This window comes from Lolium perenne, chromosome 4 (genome assembly GCF_019359855.2).
Source record: "Lolium perenne isolate Kyuss_39 chromosome 4, Kyuss_2.0, whole genome shotgun sequence".
In the NCBI taxonomy this organism is placed as follows: Eukaryota; Viridiplantae; Streptophyta; class Magnoliopsida; order Poales; family Poaceae; genus Lolium; species Lolium perenne.
The window spans coordinates 55,956,100-55,972,029 of NC_067247.2; the positions used below are offsets into that span (position 1 = coordinate 55,956,100).

Sequence of the window (15,930 nt, forward strand, 5' to 3'; positions counted from 1 at the left end):
TTGATATATGCTCTTTATCGAAAAAAAGATATATGTGCCAACCTTATAATTCTGAATGAAGGTAGTACTGTAAATTAACATGGATCTTCCAAATTGTATGGCCCATATAGAAATGGCAGTACCACAAAAGTCACTTTTTTTGACAATCAATACCATATATATTCATAGTAACAAATAGTACATGGTAGAGATACATCAACTGACTCCAACGATTACAAAATAAAGTCCAAAAGATAGTAACAAATCTTCGAGATCTTCAAATTATTTCTTTTTGCAGAACACAATCTTATACTCTTCTGAAGGCAGTCAAAGATAGATAACAAACCATAGACCTGTAGATACCGACGAAAGATCTCCCATATTTTTTTGAGCCGCAATGCGAAGGCTGCGTGCACGCACACAACCATTAAAACAATCATTCAACATCGGCAAGAGTACCAACACCAGTATGTCAGGAAATAACAACCGACTAGCTTTGTCGTCGTCGATGGAGAGTCGAGAGTACGAATCACCATTGTCGAGGACGTATCAGCCGGGACAAAAACTGCGAGGATAATCCTCCTCGCGGTAACAACGACAAAAGCCAAAATCGACCTGGCGAAACAAGATCTGAAGGCTTATACCTAAAAAATTGTGACCTTTCAACACCACCATTGACGCCGGGAAGAAGATCTCGTCACCGAACGAAAGGCCGAAGATCACTTATTGCAGACGATGTCATCTTCATTGAGGGGAAACCAACAAAAAGGCGGCTACCAAAATCTTAACATAATCTAATAAAAACAATACTTCTATTGAAAACTTCACGCATAGATTGGGTTCCTCACTTCTCCCGACGCTGATAAAGATAACCGGAGAAGGGGGAACCAATCTATAGAGGAGAATGAACTGGAAGCGGGCTAGAATTGAGACGGCGGCTGCGCGTACGTCTACCACAAAAGTCACTTACAAGCACGGAAGTCGGGTCTGTCCCGTCCGCACTCCGATTATTTAGCCCCCGCACAAGCAGTTCATAGGATGAAGTGCCATCTTTCAGGTGCCGAGTGCTGCGTCGAACTTCTGACTAACGTACTGTTGCCAGGCCTTGCCGGAGCCCTTTTCACTACAAGAAAAGTTCTGATAGACAACGTCTCAAAATCGTCCGCTAAGGGGTATTTTTCGTCGCCTATGGGCCTAACCCGACGATACGGGTTCTGTTGTGGAAACTGCGTCAGGCAAAGTCCTACGACGATTTTTTCGGTCCGTCGCGCTTTGGCGCCCTTCCGCCATGGAAAATCGGACCGTTGCCCAAGTGTTTCCGGGAGCCCGTTGACTGCTGACGTCATGCAAACTGACACGTGGCAGACGCCGTTAACTGGCAGTTAACGGCGTTAACCGGCTGAAACCCCGTGGTAGATGGTAGGCCCACACGAGGCCTGCCACGTCTTAAGCGGGCCGGCCCATTAAGTTTGCGGGCCGGGCCAGCTGACTTAGTTTGACCGGTCAACTATATAGCTGGGCTGGTCCATCAGTTACGTGGGCCGGGCCTAACCTCTAAGGTTGACTGGTCAAAACTTTAATGGGCCGGCCCACTAAGCATGTGGGCCGGGCCGAATGCACTCGATTGACCGGTCAACAGGCAAAAGGGCCGGCCCACAAGACATGTGGGACCCACTTTCTTGGTATCGGGCCGGCCCATTTACAAAGTGGGGTCCACATTAAGGCAACCCGGGCCGGCCAAGAAGTTATTGGGCCGGCCCAATTAGCATGTGGGTCCCACTTTCCTGCTATCGGGCCGGCCCATTTAGTACGTGGGGTCCACATTTGATCAAATGGGCTGGCCCAACAAGCCAGTGGGCCGGGCCAAAAGCACCGGTGGGTCCCACTTTCCTGTTAAAGGGCCGGCCCATTTAGTATGTGGGGTCCACCATATAGCAAGTGGGCCGGCCCAACAAGATAGTGGGCCGGGCCAAAAACACAGGTGGGTCCCACTTTCCTGTTAAAGGGCTGGCCCATTTAGTATGTGGGGTCCACCATATAGCAAGTGGGCCGGCCCAACAAGATAGTGGGCCGGGCCAAAACACTGGTGGGTCCCACTTTCCTGTTAAAGGGCCGGCCCATTTAGTATGTGGGGTCCACCATATAGCAAGTGGGCCGGCCCAACATGCTAGTGGGCCGGGCCAAAAACACAGGTGGGTCCCACTTTCCTGTTAAGGGTCCGGCCCATTTAGTATGTGGGGTCCACCATATAGCAAGTGGGCCGGGCCAAAAACACAGGTGGGTCCCATTTTCGTCTTAAAGGGCCGGCCCATTTAGTATGTGGGGGCCACCACAAAAGCAATTGGGCTGGCCCAACTAGTTAGTGGGCCGGCCCAGTAGTGGGTGGGGTCCACCTTAAAGCAAGTGGGCCGGCCCAATAAAAGTGTGGGGTCCACAGTAAATCAAGTGGGCTGGCCCAATAAGTAAGTGGGCCAGCCCGTTTAGTTGCTGTTTATATGCCGGCGTAATAGGCGCTTTAGGATTTTGCGGGCCGGCACATATGTGATTTCGCTTAATTGGGCCGTTTAAGGGATGGGAATTCGTGATTTAGCTACTGAGAATATTTACGCAGCATTGATTTCTGTCGGATAGCCTCACTTACCACAAGCACCAAAGAAAAAATGCGCGAAAGAACTATAAAAACTAACTAAATATTACATCAGCTGCAAGGCATTGAAAAAATATTACAGAACCCAGAGAAATTGAATGGTAATTAAACCTAGCAATACAATGAAGGGATCCGGCAAATCTTTTAAGTTGTCCATGCAGCACCTATATCTGAAACAAAGACATTACAAGTTAAGACAGCAACAATGGAAAGGCAAAGACACTACAATATTGTTTGCCAAAGAATTTGGAACTCATCATTTCGTCGTTATAACAAGATCATTGTAATGCGCATAATAAGCAAACAAAGAGTGCATGCCGCATACCAACAGCCAATATAACAGAGCATGTTAGAATGAAACAGCAGACTTACTACTGTCGAGTCCCATGCAAACCAACATGTTCAGGGAGTACAAAATTGGCATGAACAACATAGTAGCAGGCTATAAATTTTGTAACAACGACTGAGCAAGATGAAGTTATGATGGCTACATCTACAGAGCAGGGAATGTAAACCAAAAATAGAAGTTACGATGGCAAAAGCTAAAGAGGAGGGAATGTGAACCAACATGTGCCAAGTGCAATTACTTCATTTTGGCCGTGAACTAAATAATACTCCTGAACTTATAGTGAAGGGGATGCAAATCAAGATGTTTCGGGATATAAACTTGTAATGAGCAACACATAGAGGATAGTTAATGCTGGAGCTTAGGATGGACCAGATACAGAATATAGTGGGATCACTTGTGAACTTGTATAAGAGGGAATGCAAACCAATATGTTCAGCTTTCCATATTTGAGCGTCATGCCAAGTCAGAGAAACAAGTCAATAATGCAGCTTTTGAAGAACAAGATGGCACGCAAAATTATTATCTAGTAGTATGACAAGTATATTTGTACTACAGGCTAGATAGCAGAGTGATCGCATGCCAAACTAAGTCCTTACTTTGTTAGCTTACAATGAACTAGATACAAAACAATGGCATCACCTGTAGTACAGGGAATGCAAGCCAACATGTTCATGGAGTAAAAAATTGGCACAAACAACATAGTAGCAGGCCATAATTTTTGGCTAGATCTACAGAGCAGGGAATGTAAACCAAATATAGAAGTTACGATGCCAAAAGCTATAGAGCAGGGAATGCGAACCAACATGTGCAATTACTTAAAATTGGCCATGAACTAAATAATAGCAGGATGTTACTATAATACCTATAATTTTTGTAACAACGACTGAGCAAGAGAGAAGTTATGATGGCTACATCTACAGAGCAGGGAATGCAAACCAAAATGTTCAATCGCTTAAAGTTAGCAATGAAGTAGAAAATAGCAAGGTGTTACGGTCATAGCTAGGAATGAACTAAAAGAGCTTCAGACAAACAAGCATCTGAACCCAGAACATGGCGCTAAAACAAGGGACTTACATTAGGAGAAGCACTCTGTGGGAGTCACAGCAGATCTTCCTGGGGTTGATAGATCCGGTGATGAAGTACGCTACATGTGCTACTTGGGGTTGGAGAGACGGCCATTACACTTCATGGTTACTCATCTCATCTGCAAAAATGTAACGGCGCGTCGTTAGCACAAACAGGTTCCCCCAAGATTAAACAAGAACTTGCAGGCAAGCAATAGAAAAGCGACAGTAGAAGAGTTTAGATCATGCACGGCGCCGGTGAAGCAGATCCGGTTAATGCACAGTGGTGTCGGTGAGCTAGATCCGATGCGGTGGACGATGGATCCGGTGAAGCGGCTCCGGTGGGGTGGACGATACCGCAGCTGAAACGACTGCGGTAGACTGCTGGATGAGTATATGGTTTCGAGGTTCGGCGGGGATGATCCGGTCCGGTTGATGACGGCGTCGATGAAGCGGCTCCGGCAGACAGCCGGATGACGAGGATCGCGAGGCCTCGGGTAGGCCAGGGAAGTCCGGCGGGGATGTTCCGGTGCGGTGGCCGTGTGGAGGTGGGAGAGAGAGGGACTTGGGAAGTTCCGGTGGGTGGTCTCAGAGGAGAGAGTGAGGGAAATGAATTTTTTTTCGGGGGGTTTCCGGAGCTAGGGAGGTGGTGATCGAAAAAAAATGACGGGTAGACCCCCCACCAACCGACTTATACATGGACATTGTTGTCATCTTTACGAGGGTAGAATGGGAAGTTAGAAGCGTGTGAAATATTTGTATTTTTCGGGCGGGAAGTTTTGCCGCTGGAATGAGATTTCGAATTTGGCCACAGTCCAAGTACTAAGTAATACAAAAATATGAGACCGTACTAGTACGGCCAAATGTCACATCAATTCATCATCACGTTGAAAATCGGTTACCACGATCATAATTATTGGCCGTTGGCACATCAGTTCTCCAACGCTTGATCCAACGGTCAAAGTTCCTTTTTTTAAGAGAACGGTCAAAATTCATTGGATTCGCTCGGGAACTGCGCGCGCCAAAACGAGTCTGACGAAGATGTTTCTAGAGTTCTCACGGACGCGCCTTGGCGATACATTGAATGCAAATCTTGCAAGGTCAAAAAAAAATGCAAATCTTGCAGGATCGTATGTGGCTGCTATGAGCTGAAGTACTCCATGAAACCATGAACATACATGTAGATGGGAATCCCATGTAGACGATCTGAAGAACGACCCGCTGCATCTTTCACAAATCCATCTACATGACATGATAAACTTTAATTAAGAAGCAGCCACGTAACAATTATTGCCCAAAATCTAACGGGTTCGACAATAAGCTGGTAATTCTCTATTATATATAAACACCAAAAAATATAGCAAGTAAGAAAGGAGTGTCAATGCCACCAGGACTTACAAAAAAAAGGGAATTAGCACTTCGTAATCTCTTTGTTTTTACACATACCTTCTGCTCAGGAATCCAGGGCCTAGGGTCACATCAAGTCATAATCAGAAACCAAAGTCGGTTCCCATGTTCTCCAATTCAAAACGCGTACAAAATATTTCAGTGTGTGAAATAATTGTATTCAATAGGCAGGAGGTATATGCTACAGTGTTGAGATTTTGAATTAGACGGTTGTTAAGCTATTGATTATATGGAGTCGAAATTTGGTAGTATACATAAGTATCTTTGTTCACAACTACTTTGTCTGAAGCAGGAACAGCTGTTGTGTTGCAGCACAACACAAAGGAGAAGCACTGTTCCGTTCATTGCACTCAATACAGCGATGAATGAACCAGACCAGTTGACAAGCTTCTAGACCTGGGCTATATGTAGAAAGCTGGAAATCAATGGATCACAGAAAATCATCAGTGTCAAGCTTTAATGCACTAGCCAACGCGACCAAAAGTCCGAACTTGAGACTATGGGCTCTGATACCATGTCAAGCTTCATCCACGAGCCAACGGAACCACAAGTCAGAACTGATGGAAAGGGCTAGGCAATCCACTTATAATATTAACAATCAGCAGGGTTCCGGTTCAAAAAAAAATCCACATCACAACAAGGAAACGACCACCAAGATCATAGCAATTGCAGATAAATGCACCTACGAAATATGCTCAGACTAAGGAACCATTTTACAAGACGAAGGTAATGACTCATCCTTTGTCCCGTTCATCTCCAATTATCTAGCAGATACTCTTCTTACTACTTACTAGCATTCCTAACCTGCTCCAGTAGGGCCTCCTTCTGTGCTGCTATCGTTCTAAAATTGTCGACTTCTAGTCTTAGCGCAGCTGATGCAGCTCGTTCTACTTGGAGTTGCTCCTCTAGAACTTGAGCATGCAAATACTTTGACTTGGACATGGACTTGCACTTCAGCAGTCCAGCATTCCGTAAGAAAGTGTTTTTGGCAATGCCTTTCTTTTTTATTGCCATAGAAAATGCCTTCACACATTCTTCATCGGTTTTTTCCAGACCGTTTTTACCGGGTTTTGCCATCTCTAATTTCATATCTTCCTGCAAAAAATTCAGTTCGTACACATGTGTAAACATGATAGTTACTACGAGAGAAACTTGCGATAGTAGATTTATCATGTGTATGACCTACTTTTATTCCTACAGTTTGGCATGTCTGATTCACATCACATGAATTTTAATAAACATATATAATATCATATTGACATGTACTTTACTACTCCTACAAGTTGGGATGTGAGTCGTCACAAAATTTCAATCTTTTAGAAGACTTACAAGAACACTCTGTGCGACTTCTCCAATCACTTCAAGTTTGTTCTTCTGGCATGCTTCAAAAATCTCTGGCAGTCATCTCTTTGTTTGGTTCCCTTTTACTTGCATTATGTAACATCTGCATTTTAGTACTACCATTTATAAATCGAATAACGTGGTTGAAATGGAGGATCATAATATAAGCTGCACACTGGTGTATATACTCTGCATGATCTTTTACTAAAATATTTCTAAATAGCAGTATAAAACAACATGTCCTTACTTTTTGCCGAATGTGCACTATAAGGTTACGAGATCCCGTACGGCTAGGTAAAAGTAGTTTACCGCGGTTTTTCTGATTCTGTTTAGCCAAATTCTGCAAAAAGGAGACTAGTGAGACACTGCTATAAATAAGAATCCAAGATGTGATCTGGTCTCAGTCTTACAAATCATACCATATTCTTTGGATCAGACCAGTGCTTCACAAGATCTCCCCACTGTTTGTCAGTCATTTGCTTAAAAGGAGATATAGTTGGAACACTCCCAGTAATCTTTCCAGTGAAGTATTTCTTCTTTAGCCTGCTGCGATACTGGCGCAGACAGTCTGAGAATAGACTGTTGAGAACATGCTTTACTTCCTCTTGGTCCTCATCGAACTCGAACCTTAACTGTTCACAACAATATAAACCGTTGGTGCGATATACATAGAGCCAACAACAAGCTAGAAGGAACGGGACGTGCCAATGTGGTATACTAGTATGAGTAACATTACCAAGAGAAAGATGACTTACGTGTAACCTGTGCACTAATTTTTCAAAATGCGCAGAGGTGTCTACGTGCTCTTTCCATGTTGGGAAGATAGGAATTTCATTCCTGACGAAAATTCCTACATCCGATGCTAATTTACAAGATTCTTCTGGGTCCAGTGGCCTTCTGCCACCTACGATAGATGAAAGGCGAAATCTTGATTCCATCCCAGCAAGCTTAGCTACGAACATTTTCCCTACTGTTGGGCCCCTCGTTTTTCTTGATCGTGGTGCAACTACAAAGTTAAGCATTACATCAAGCTATCAAGGTAGATATATATATATTTATATTTATATATTTATTTATTTATTTATCTATAAAGTATAACTTTATAACGGAGAATGAAACTATAAGCATTGGAAAATGTACCTTCTTCGGTGTGGGGCTCATCCTCAGGGGAGTTGTCTATGGCAGGACTAATATGGGTCAGTGGGAGATCATCAACAGTTTGTTGATGTTGTGCTAGCAGTGTTTGGCCAGTTGTGGTTGTGTCAGCTGGGACTGGTACAGTGTGTCCTTGGGCAGTATTTCCTACCACAGCTACTGCTGATCCCAATTGTGGCTGAGAAGTTGCCGTGGAAACTGGTTCTGCTGCCAATTGTTGTTGAGAAGTTGCTGTGGAAACTGGTTCTGCTGCCAATTGTGGCTGAGAAGTTGCTGTGGAAACTGGTTCTGCTGCCAATTGTGGCTGAGAAGTTGCTGTGGAAACTGGTTCTGCTGCCGATTGTCGCTGGTTGACTGGATTGGTAACAGGTGGCTGATTCAACCTCTTGGGGTGTTCACCACGTTTTTTTATTTCAGTACTCTTAGCATTTTCGTTATTTTCTTCAACTAATGCCATGAATCGCTGAGGCTTGTCTAGTAGCGAGAAGCAGGTTTCTTTTTTGGTTGCGACTGTTCTATCACCGATTCAGGTGCATATTGAATGGTCTTCCTCTCATTGGTGGTTCCTGCGAAATTCTTACTTGAAGCTGCAGATTCCTAGCACACATAAACGATATTTCAGTCTACAGAAGTCCCATATATGATGATATGCAAATGGGATAGAATGAAGAACAGTAAAGGATGACGTGCATGAACATATATATGATGCATTAAGGAGACCTAGAGGTGGCATGTGAACATGTTTGGTGGGATTCAGGATACAAGTATACAACACATGGAAGTTGCAACAGATATCTCAAAGTAAAAACACAGAAATCACCTGGTGGGGTTGAGGAGAATGGTCAGGCAAGGCATCTTCCTGAGTCAGCTCTCCAAGAGGCTCAGCAGGATCAAATTGTGAATCATAACATTGTTCTTTATCTTTGGGGAGGGGAAAGGGTTCTTCTCCGATTTTGTTCAGGTTTGCACTAGAGGCAATAGCGTTACAAATGCTTGTGCCCACACGGCTTGCATATCTTCTACATATATTCCGTATCCGTTTCTCTTTTAATTCATTCTTCTGTATTGCAATAATATCTAGCATGCATTACAAAAAAAATGCTAATGAGATGGCGGTGCAAGTAAGCAAAAAAATACTTTTCGAAATCACATGCATAACGAATGCGGCCATATCAACCTTCTTGGAAGTGGGCGCGTGTACGCTTTGGTTTCCTGCCGTGGACCATGGAGGCGCCCATCTCTCCAGTCCGGTGGATGGAAGGAGTAGGGGATTAAGATACGAGAACCCGGCGATGGTGCCTGGCGGTTACACGGCGGCGGTGGAAGTCGGCTACGGAGGAGCTCGTTTGGTACAGTGGTCGTCGGTGGGGGTGGGGGAGGTGGAAGCTACTCCGGCTTGCTAAAAAGCAAGGGAGACGGCGGAACGTCGTCGGTCACTACGGTGGCCGATGAGAAGGCAGTAGTGCTGGTGTGGGAGTGGGACAGTGGGCCGGCGCCGGCGTGTGAGATGATCCGGTGGGTCATGCAGGGTGGAAGCGTGAGAGAGAGATGCGGGGTTCGGCGCCGCCGGTGATAGGTCTGAATTGAGCGGTCCGGGGGGATAAGATCGACACTGTACTTATTTCACATCGCTTTGAATTTTGGAAGCGGGAGGGGGGGATTTCGGCGGGAATTTTGGGGCAGAGTTGAAATTATTACTGGTTGGTGGAAAACTGTGGAACCCTAGCCTACGAAATCCCAGGTCTGAAGCTGAGGGTCCTTTTGGTGTGGCTTTTTTGGCTTTTGGATTTTGGAAGCCAAAATAATATAATATTTTCTTTTTGGCTTCCAAAATCCAAAAGCCAAAAAGGCAAAAAAAAAAGCCACAACAAAAGGGCCCTGAGTATGTTCGGGGTCAAGGGGATATGCTTGTTGGTTCTTGGGTGCATATGATCTCTTTATTTCGAAATTCATCTTCTATACATTTTGAAAAATGTCAAAAAAGAATAAAACGAAAAATGCATGTGTACTTCTTCGCTTGCTTTATACACATAAAATATTTCAATGGAAAATCGAATAGTAATTTGGGCTATGTAAAAAAGAGTTACTCCGTAAAAAAAAATGTGCTAACCATAAGGCTTTTTATGAGACATGTTTTCTCTCTTTTTTTACATCGACCATGAAAAAAACTTGTTTTTTTACATCAACCATGAAAAATACTTTTTTTATATCGACCATGAAAAATACTAGGAATTTGCTAAGAGCATTCACAACGTGTAGCCAAAAGTGGTTCCATATTTGATTTTTGGCTTTTGGAACTAGTTCCATACATTGTAGAGGTAGTTCCAAAACCAGAAAAACAAGGAACCGGAGCAAGTAGGTGCTCCGATGCCAAATTTCACTTTTGGCATTTGGAACTAGTTCCCTACATTGTGAGAGTAGTTCCATATTGGCTTTATGTGTTGTTTTAGCTTGATGGTGGGTCCCACGTTATAAATATTTGGAACCACTACATTGTGGAGCTATTGCTATATTTCACACCAAAGCCAAATTCACCATCGTATCAGATTTGGCAATAGCAACATTGTGGATGCCCTAAAGTTATATTTTCCATCTTGTACACAATTAAAAATATCTTTAAAACAAACAAATCTCTAATGTCTAGGTGTACCATCTCTACTAGTACTAGTATATACTAGTAAATTACACGTGCCTTGCACGTGAGAGCTCTTTTTTTTAGTGAAACAACTTCGACGCAGGATTTTGTGAAGCTTTTTAACTTAATTGGTCAAACATGCGAAGCATGTGCCATTTACTTGTACAACTTTATCGGAAAAAAATTACTTGTACAAGCTAGTTCCCCTAAGTACTACCAGCACATAAGTAAACAAAAGAACCAGGGACATCATCAACTGAAAACAACAATCTATTCATATAGCGGCTCTTGCATCACCCTTTGAAAATCATCTACCTGCAAAGATGAGTGTAGAGTTTCTGCTCGTGCTTTCACCTGTTCCAAGATCGTCCAGTTGATCTCATGGACATCTGCATCAGCCAAAGCGGTAACCAAGTTGCCAGCCACTAGCTTCTGCAGATCAGCAACAGCATGTAGGCCATCTTGAATTGTAGAATTCCATCCTCGGTTCATTTCTTTGTTCCGCCAAGTGGCCACATCCAAGTCCTTTTGAAGACGCCTAATCTTAGCTTCCCCATTGCCACATCCTTCTGTTTTGTTCCTACAAACGTTTGCATCACTGGAACTCTGGACATCTGTGCTACAATGCTGCTTGGCGGGGACATGAGCTTGATCACTTGCTTCTGCGATTTGCCATGCATAAAATCAATCAGCAGATTAAAAGGAAATATGTTGGTTGATTCATGTCACCACTTTGAGCAACCCATGAGTTTCTAAACCTTAAATGGAGTCTAAAACATTGCAATAAAAGGGTGGGTGCATCATTTGGATGCAGAGGCCGGGGCGACCCTATTTTCAAGAAAAAATTAGGAAATCTGAAATCTATATCTATATCTCTACCATCTATACCACTCCACTCCAGTTTACAGTTTGATTTCTTTCAGTACATTAGATTATGTCATGTTTAAAACACTATTATAAAATTACCTCCTTAATGTTGAGCTCAGGAGGATCCAGATGTGCTGATCCTAGGCGGCCCCTCAAATGATTGCTTGCTAGAACAATAGGACCAAATCCCGCCTCCTTTCTACCAATGTCTGCATCACTGGCACGCTCACTGTCTTTGTTAGGAACATGAGCAGTGGCTAGCTGCTGCAAATCAAAGTTCATCAAATCAATCAGCAAACAACACATATGAAATTTGAGCAGTGCGGCTAAATACCTTCTTCAGCAGCTGCCCCACGGAATCGTCCTTTTGGCGGCACATCACACGGGTGAAAAATCTCGGCAACGACTTGGGGTGCGGTGATTTTGTCCCATTCCACAGTATGCCGAGCTTGGCTGCAATTATCTTATTCTGCAAGATATTTTGCCTCCGAGATTCTTCGTAGGCATTCTCGAGGGGAATATCTAGCAGGCATTACAAAAAAACAGATGCTAATAACAAGCAGTGGAAGCAAGCAATAAACTAGTCTCGGAAATCAAATACATAACAAAAGCTGCCGGACAAAGTGTTCAACCTTGGTCGACTGGGGAGGTGGCGCGTTGGCCGTTCGTTTTGGTTCGGTGGATCATGGTGGCGCTTTGTGTACCGATCTCGCCAGCCGGTAAGATGAACCAGTGAGTCGGGGAAGCAGATCCGACGAAGCGGACGGAGTGTGGTTGACGGCGTCGCTGAGCTGGCTCCGGCGCGGTGGATGTCGGCTACGGATGGAGGACTGAGAGGGAGCGAGACGGACTAGGTGCGAGGTAGGGAGAGAGGCCCTTGCTTGTCCGTGGGTGGGGCTGGATATAGGGGAAATGAAAGCCCTAGAAGATAGCATCCTGCTAATATCCTAGTACAAAACAATTGAACTAGAAAATCCCGCCAATATATGGTGCTGAATTGCGGGCGGCTCATAGCTTGTGCACAAATAAAATGGGAAAATCCAAAAAATGTACTAGTTCAACAAAAAAAAAACTCTAGTGGCAAAGTCGCTAGCTCGCCATGAGAAGATGCACTCCGCCAAAAAAATGTCATGAGAAGCTAGTTTGCTATGGATCTTGCATTAACCCTGCTCGGTAAAATGGTGGCACAAAAGACAAGCTAAATCAAAAATAATGGTGGTAGAAAGATGTAACTCTCAAATGTAAACTCTACTAAACAGGGCCAGCTCAAAAAGATGCCTCATATTATTAGTACTTCCTCCGGTCCATATTAACTGCCACTAAAATGGATGTATCTACAAATACATCCATTTGAGTGGCATGTATATGGATAGGAGTAGTAGATCAAGGAGTTGCGAGACAGTGGAGGAAATGAGGTGGGGAGGAGGAGGGTGACGACCAGACCCCCACCTCCACGGCACCGCATAAATAGAAGCTAAAATATGTGAAACAGTGGAGGAAATGAGGTGGAAAGGTCTTCTTTTTAGCCCCAGCGTCACCGCAGATCAGGTGACATGCACCTATTGCATGTCACCGTGTGACATGCGGTTTAAATTCAAATTTGAACACTGCGAGCAAATCTGAAAAAAATCATGCATGTTCATAGATATTAAGATAACCCCTAAAAAATTCAAGTCAAAATTCGAAACATACATCGAGAAACAAAAAAGAGAAATCTGTCATGAATAGTTCCCGAATTCAAATCTGAGTTTCTCTGTAGACTATTCACATCTGAGTTTCTCTTTTTTGTTTCTCGATGTATGTTTCGAATTTTGATCTGAAATTTTTAGGGGTTATCTTAATATGAGCTGTGAACGTGCATGATTTTTTTCAGATTTTTTCGCAATGTTGAAATTTGGATTTAGGCCGCATGTCACACGGTGACATGGTGCATGTCACCATGTCACCTAGCTACCGCTCGAGAAATGGAGCCCCTCTCCGCTGGGCTCCATAAGGCTAGTCATAGTGCTAGTATCATAGCTAGTATCATGCACATTGGACCCACAAAAATGCTGATGTGGCAGCTAATTAAGGAGGAGAGAGGAGATTAGAGTAACATAGGTAGATAATGTAACATAGCGCATGTCACGAGAAAAGTTAATGCCAAACAAATCTTGTGCACAAATTTGCATCGAGATTCTAAAAAATAATAAATATAGCATGGCTATGATACTGCTTCATGTTACTAACCACTATAGAGATAGTATCATATACAAGTATTATATGCATGATACTACTACATGATACTTACCACTATGACCAGCCTAAAAGCTTCCTTTGCTCGTGTCGATCGTTGAAGACAACGGCAAGTGCATGTCGAGAGGACAGAGAATAAATTTCGTCCCCGCGTCAGCGCGTGCTATCTACCCCAAACCCTAAACTCTGTCTTATGAAGTCAAAGCATGCATGAAGAGAAGTGGTTTTTGGTTTCAAACATGGAAATTTCAAAAACCCTCTCAAGAGCTACATTTTGGAGTGACTAATTTTTCATATTCATGATTTAAACTTGTTTAAATGGGCATAAAAATGGGCATAAAATTCAAAATAAATCAAAATAAATGAAACACCAAGGCACATAGTCTTCTTATGTCATATAGTAAGCATTCAATTAAGTTGATAAACAAGGTCTAGACATACTCAAACCAGAAAAATCATGTATCTACCCCCTAACCCTAAACTCTGTCTTATGAAGTCAAGCATGAAGAGATGTGGTTTTTGGTTTCAAACATGGAAATTTTCAAAACCCTCCCAAGAGCTTCATTTTGGGGTGACTAAGAAGGATACATGATTACTTTGTCATATTCATGTCTTAAACTTGGTTAAGTCATGGTCAAACCTAGGATTTGACGAAGATTCAAATGGGCATAAGAATTCAAAAAAAATCAAAAACCAAAGCACATAGTCTGTGTATGTCATATAGTAAGCATTCAAGTTGATAAACAAGGTCTAGACATATTCAAACCAGAAAAATCATGGAAATTTCAAAAACCTCCCACGAGCTTCATTTTGGAGTGGCTAAGAAGGATCGATGCAGGTTACTTTTCATATTATTCATGTTTTAAACTTGTTTAAATCTTGGTCAAACCTAGGATTTGACCAAGATTCAACAAATGGGGATAAAAAAATGAAAACCCAATGCACATAGTCTTCTTATGTCATATAATAAGCATACAATTAAGTTGATAAACAAGGTCTAGGCATATTCAAACCAGAAAAATCATGTATGTGGCTACCCCTAACCCTAAACTCTGTCTTATGAAGTCAAGCATGCAGAGATGTGGTAGAAAATTATTCATGTTTTAAACTTGTTTAAATCTTGTTCAAACCTAGGATTTGACCAAGATTCAAATGGGTAGAAAATTAAAAAATTGAAAAAAAATAAAAAACCAAAGTACATAGTCTTCTTATGTCATATAGTAAGCATTCAAGTTGTTAAACAAGGTCGATCTAGACATATTCAAACCAGACAAATCATGTATCTATACCCCTAACCCCTAATTAAACTCTGTCTTATGAAGTCAAGCATGAAGAGAAGTTGTTTCGGGTTTCAAACATGGACTAAGAAGGATCATTTTTAAAAACCCCAAAAGCTTCACATTTTAGAGTGCATAAGAAGGATCCAGGCTTACCCTTTCATTTTGATGTTTTAATCTTGTTTAAATCTTGGTCAAACCTAGGATTTGACCAATATTCAAATGAGCATAAAATAAGAAATAAAAAAACAAAAAAACGAAAGCACATAATTTTCTTATGTCATATAGTAAGCACTCAAAAGTTCATGAAGAAGGTCTAGATACATTCAAATCAAACAAGTCATCTACCCCTAACCCTACACTGTGTCTTATAAATGAAGTCAAGCATGAAAAGAAGTGTGGTTTTGGGTTTCAAACATGGAAATTTGAAAAACCTCCCAAAAGCTTCATTTTAATTAGACGGACTGATTAATTAAGAAGGATCCATGATTAATTACCTTTTCATTGTCATGTTTTAAACTTGTTTAAATCTTGGTCAAACCTAGGATATATTTGACCAAGATTCAAATGGGCATAAAAATTCAGAAAAAAATCAAAATAATGAAAAACCAAAGCATGAAAAGAAGTGTCGTTTTGGGTTTCAAACATGGAAATTTCAAGAACACATCCCAAAAGCTTCATTTTAGAGTGACTAAGAAGGATCCATGCTTACCTTTTCATTTCATGTTATAGACTTGTTTAAATCATGGTCAACCCTAGGATTAATTTGACCAAGATTCAAGTGGGCAGAAAATTTAAAAAATAGAAAACTGAAAAACCAAAGTACATAGTCTTCTTATGTACGTCATATAGTAAGCATATTCAAGTTGATAAACAAGGTTTGGGCATATTCAAACCATACAAATCATGTATCTACCCCCTAACCCTAAACTCTTTCTTATGAAGTCAAGCATGAAGAGAAGTGGTTTTGGGTT

At 42.2% G+C, this 15,930-nt stretch overlaps 1 long non-coding RNA gene across 2 annotated transcripts; it reads right to left on the reverse strand.

Moving 5' to 3' along the window:
- Positions 1-11,667: 11,667 nt before the first annotated feature.
- On the reverse strand, positions 11,668-12,609 carry LOC139830846 (uncharacterized). Of its 2 annotated transcripts, none has more exons than XR_011744337.1 (3): positions 12,077-12,609; positions 11,779-11,966; positions 11,668-11,705 (listed from the first exon to the last, which is right to left on the reverse strand). It is a non-coding gene; the product is annotated as an uncharacterized lncRNA (long non-coding RNA). The 2 variants fall into 2 exon arrangements; XR_011744336.1 differs by having other exon boundaries at positions 11,668-11,708.
- Between the last annotated feature and the right edge of the window lie 3,321 nt (positions 12,610-15,930).